Source organism: Coptis chinensis, chromosome 7 (genome assembly GCF_015680905.1).
Source record: "Coptis chinensis isolate HL-2020 chromosome 7, ASM1568090v1, whole genome shotgun sequence".
Classification (NCBI taxonomy): domain Eukaryota; kingdom Viridiplantae; phylum Streptophyta; class Magnoliopsida; order Ranunculales; family Ranunculaceae; genus Coptis; species Coptis chinensis.
Window position 1 is genome coordinate 81,520,349 of NC_141462.1, and position 5,701 is coordinate 81,526,049.

Sequence of the window (5,701 nt, forward strand, 5' to 3'; positions counted from 1 at the left end):
GCAAATATCAATATGAGCCAGAATGATATAAATGGAGACATATTCAAACTATTAGATAATTCGAGATGGCACAGAGCTAGTGTTAGAGGAGTACACAAAATTATGAGATCACGTCATGATACTACAAAGATTTAGAATTCAAAATGATTATCTGAGGGGATGTCAAGATCTTCAGTCCACCGTCTTCGTCGGCCGGACCGAGAGAGGGGGCATCTGTATCAGCCTAATTCATGACCATCAAGATGACATGTCTTCGGGACCGAGATAGCGTAAGGTAGGAGAAAGAGGGAGCACGTGATCCAGTCCGCGAATCATGTAAGGGGCGCGGAATCTGGAGGGCGCAGAATCTGGAGGGGCATAGGGACCAGTGTGGTTTCAGTGACCCAAAGGGAGGCATAATAGTGAAGGGGCATACGGGAGTACAATAGGAAAGCCGCGATATATCAAGAGATAGTTGGACAATTAGTGGTCGTGGGACTAGAAAGAAGATGATGGGATAAGGGAGTGATTAGCGGTTAGAGAGAGAGAAGGAGGTGGTTAGAAGAGATATAAGAGAGAGAGAGAGAGAGGTGGTTAGAGAAGGGGAAAAAGAGGAGAGAGAGAAGGAGAAGAAGGAAAACTACGACACAGCTTGATCTTTCCTGGAGGAGGTACGTAGGCAACCCAATGGGTTCAGCTGATCCATGAAAACCACGAGTATTTATCGTCATCAAGACGAAATCGAGGAGAGAGACGTGTAAGGTGTGAGGGTATGAACTGGGTTCATACATTCTTCCCTGCACAGATTGTTGGTATCCCTCACCATCTTCAGGGCGAGACATCATGTTGATACCGAGTATGGGTGGCATGGCCAGCAGCTAGGTACTAAGAAAGTGAAATACTTTTGGTTTTGCAACGTCGAATATGAAAAAGTAACCCGACTAATTTGGTTTTCCCAATCAAGAAAGGGTCCTGTATTGGGCGCCACCAAAATTAGATTGGCGCCTCTAGCCCAAGCCCAAATCGTGAATCCCAACAAAAAGCCCAATACACCCCCCAACCGGAAAAACCTTCTCTAGCAGGTCATCTCTCTCACACACTCGGCCAAAAAACCCTTCGAACCCTAACCAAAAACGAATTAGAATCGCCCAATCCAAAAACCATTCCAATTCTCGCCCAATCCAATTAGAATCGGTACAATTGTAATTGAGAATCGCACAAACAAATTGAGCCATCAAGTTTTTCTTTCCTGAATCAAGTTTCATATCCAATTTGAAGGTAAGAATCATATTGGCTTGGTTCTATTTCTTGTTGGCTTGGTTTAACTACTTGTTTTAGGAAATGGGTAAATATTTGATGGTTTGGGATTTGTAATGGGGTACGGTTGTTGGTAGAATCTTGTTTCTGTTGTAATGGGGTACGGTTGTTCATTCCTCCTCTAATGTATGAAGATTGGATTTGTTTCAGTGTAACCTTATGTTAGATTCCTGAATTTTGAATGGAACTAGTGCAACATTGTCATTCATGTTTGTTGTTATCATTCGTTTTTATGAACTTGTTGTACTGGATTTATAGAAGCCTAGAGTTGTTGTTAATCAAATAACGATGTTTGTTGGATTTATGAACTTATTTTCTTGAATTCTTTGAGTTATTTTCCAACTGACGATAATAAATCCTTAACTATCAAAAGTTGTTTTCTTGTATTTCCAGTATCTGTACAATTGTTTTCTGTTTATTGATTGAATTGATTGGGCATTAGACGATAATACATGTTTGAAAGATTTATTAGATACATTGCGTTTCGTATATACGAGTTATTTTCTTTTTGTAATCATCCCACTTCCCATCTTTACATTGTTTTACTAATGGTTAGTTTCTATTGAGATAATGCTTGTATTGTCAAGGGTGGATTCTTATATGGCATTCTGTGATTGTTTTGTAGGAGGAATAGTTACATCAGTAATTCGATAATTGTTTTGGTGTCTTTGTAATTGGGATTACATTAGATAATAGTTACTTTTAGAATGCAATCTTAATTTGTACTTACTGAATAATCTTAGTTTTAGAATGCAATCAAACTAGATAATCTTAGTTTGATTGAACTGGTGCCGAGTTTTTTCTATGGCAACGAACTCATCAGTAATTCAGAAATGAATATTTGTCATGTCAAGTACTCAAGTTGTCATATTAGCATTCTTATATGATGATGATTGAACAGGGATTAAGCCGGTCTTTCTCGCATTTAGAGTAGAAAAATCTTGATTAACTTGAGTTGTTAGTCTTTTGCTGTTGATACTTTTTGTTGTCCTGCACTCTAACTTTTATTCGATATTGTTATTGAAACTATTGTTTTATTATTATTACCCCTTTGCAGGTTGTAAATTCTTTGCTGGCACACACCAGCTCAATTGAGTGTGTTGGACTTTCTCAAAGACTTTCACAAAGGTACTTTAGATATCAGATTATGTACTTTTCGATACCATGACTACTATCTATACTTAGTCTCTGGAGAAAAATATGCAATGTTCCTTTTAGTTTATAGTGAATATCTTACTATAAGAAGGGGTGAGTTCTCACTTCTCTCCATGGTCTACGGACCATATGCTAGAAACTTTCTTGGTGCAATATCTTTTGCAAATGCCCATGCTTAAATGTATCATTTGGAATCAGAATCTAACTGATGGATAGAAAGGATTTGTTAGGCGGTTAGGCTGTCAGTGTATAGAATGAGTTGTTGTCATACCATTTTCAATGTAAAATGTAAGGTATTAGAGTAGGGATTCATATCTCATTTTTGAATTTTGGTTTAAGAGGTCTAGGTTGATAGTGAAACGATTTCACAGTCAGGATATATAAATGTTATGACTTTGATAGCGTCGTTGGTAGAGATGGTGTAGTAACCATTTAGTCAACCAAAAAAAAGACGTGTCCATCAAACACCTTAAGTTTGCAGTTTGGATCTTTATCAAATAATCATAGTGGTTGTTCAGGACTTACGATTTGAAGCCAAGAGGTAGCTTGTCCATCATTAAAAAGTTTTATGAAGCCCATAAGATATGTCAAGGCCAAGTGCAAAGGCGATTAAGTCTCAGAAATATTGAACATGTTAGGTGCTTGCCATTACTTTATTGCTCAACATATAAAATAACAACACTTGATGCTTGGTGGACACATACCAATCATTAGTGACCTTGATGCCTATAAAGGAGACCTTTTTTTGAAGATGTTAAAGTCTGCCCATCATTTTTTTTTCTATTAATGTTTAGTTCAGCCTTGTTTTTGGTATGTTTCATTCTTGTGATTCTCTGGTTGGTCCCTGTTATGGGGATATTGGATATTAATCAGAATACCTTGTTGTTGATATGATTTTGAAAGGAAAGCTCCATTAATTTTTAATGTATAATTTGAGGGAATGCAATTTACATCAATTGATTGTCCGCTCGACTATTTCTCATGTGGCTTCCCTGATGTGTGCTATTTTGATATTGTAGGTTACTTATTTTGAATCATGACAAAGGGAAATTTAGATAAGAAGGCTATCAGATAGAATTGTCAATGAATCTCACTTCTTTGTTTTGTTAGTTTGACAGTCATTGAGATAAGAAGAGGCTTGGTACCTGGAACAAATGTAGATTGTGTTCTTTAAACTCGAGTCCTGAATTTCTGACCTATAATTATCTAGGAAATATGCTGACTCTTGAAGCCTTTTTTTTTTGGCATAATCCTTATTTGGAGATGATTCTCATCAATCTTTTCTTTGTGATATTTGTAGTCAGTGGGGAGCTTTAACTCACGTTAAACTATGTTTGGGAATCTGAATAGTAACAAACTTTGGAGTAATCTCTAGAGTAAAGACACTTTATATCTTTTCATCATTGATAGCCTCCCGACTGAAGGACTGAGTGACTGACCACATTGTCGTATGTGTGTCAATAATTGAATTCTCCCGTTTGAACAATGACATGCCACAATAGGGTTGGAGTTCTCCTTTAGCAGTGACAATCCACATCCCCATTAATAGATACTATCTGGATACTGCACTAGTCCTTTGTTGATAAATGACGTGGTCTACATCTAGCTTAAGATTTAGAATCTAGATTCAAAAACTTTTAGTTCTACTAGTACCAGGTACTAGTTTATGTAAAGTTTAGGATCATGAAGAGAACGCTGGATAGATTCAAAAACTTTTAGTTCTACTAGTACCAGGTATCAAGAAAAAGAGTTGTAAGATCATGAAGAGAACTTAAGAAAAAGAGCTGTAAGATATATTTTGTTGCCATGTAGAGCCAACAAAATATCCAATTTGAAGGCAAGAATCATGTTGGCTTGGTTCTATTTCATATCTCTCACTTTTAATGGTTATATTTCTTGTTGGCTTGGTTTAACTACTTGTTTAACTAATTCTACTTGAAAAGTTGTATTTAGTTTTATGTAAAGTGCATCTTCATAGGTTTCCTGATAGTTTGAAATCTTTAGTACAAACTGTTTCTGAGATTTCGGTATCTGCATTGGAGTTTTATGATAATTTAGGGAGTTATAGTCGTTTAATGGATTTATGCTATAAGATATTGGTATATTGCAATTTCTAGACAAGGCAAACAAGTTTATGCATAAGCTTGTTTGCATAAACTCATTCATTTGCTTTCTCTGAATGAGTTGTATGTTGGATCCGACCTACCCTTGTGTGTTTGGTGTTCCTCGTGTCTTCCCCACCACGGTAGTTTCGCTATATTGATTCATTATTATAGTTACTAATACTTGTTTTTTTTTCTTTGTAGCAATGCCTAGATCAAAGAATGTCAAGAATGTAGCAAAAACTACATTCAATGGTGTAAAAAAGTTGTTTAGTGGCAGTGGTTCCTCTTCGGGTCGCGGTGACGCGCCTGAGCCTGAGAAGAAGAGAGAAAAGTGGTCGAAAACAACGGCTTCAGTCCATAAAGAAGATAGAAAAGCAGATGATGATCCTACGAATGTAGGTGATGTAGAAGGAGAGAAGAAGAGAAAAAAAGGAGGAGGGGGCATTTCGGCCTCAGTCGTAGAGGGGACCACAATGAGGTTGTTCCGAGTAATGTAGAGAGTGAGAGTGAGAGTGAGAGTGAGAGTGAGAGTGAGAGAGAGTGAGACTGAGACTGAGAGTGAAACTGAGATTAATGTAGATAAAGATTTAGATGATGTCCGTAAAGATTTAGATTTAGATGTAAATATAGAAATGGATCGGGGGAAGAGTATAGTTAATGATGATGAGGTTGATGATGGTGAGGATGGAGATGATGGGGATGATGGTGATGATGGAGATGATGATGGTGATGAAGAGGGTGATGAAAAGGGTGATGAAAAGGAGGAGGTGATGAAGAGGAGGAGGATGATGATTTGAAAGAAGAAGAATTGATGGAAGTGGAAGCACCGGTCGAAGTCCAAGCACCTCCAGTGGTAGACTATATGAGAAAATCCAAAGATGATTTGGAGTATACACGAGGTGTATATGGTGGTGGCCCTACCGAGTCTCAGCTTCTGTATGACTATTCGGTGCATGTGGTTTGTGATGTTTGGGAACATAAGGTATTATCATAGACTTATTATCTTGATTTTCCTCTGTCTTTACAAAACCTTTTGCTTCTCCTCATTGAGTCTTTATTGTTTCAGGCGGAGCGCAGAGTGTTGAAGTGTGTTCCGCATCTAGCCAACTTAAGCCAGTGGGATCTCAAGAAGGTGTTCAAAAGAT

The 5,701-nt window shown here is 37.5% G+C and overlaps 1 long non-coding RNA gene across 1 annotated transcript; it reads left to right on the top strand.

Moving 5' to 3' along the window:
• Positions 1–1,067: 1,067 nt before the first annotated feature.
• Positions 1,068–4,979, top strand: LOC147489290 (uncharacterized). Its single transcript, XR_015203260.1, has 3 exons — positions 1,068–1,257; positions 2,354–2,424; positions 4,758–4,979. It is a non-coding gene; the product is annotated as an uncharacterized LOC147489290 (long non-coding RNA).
• Positions 4,980–5,701: the final 722 nt, after the last annotated feature.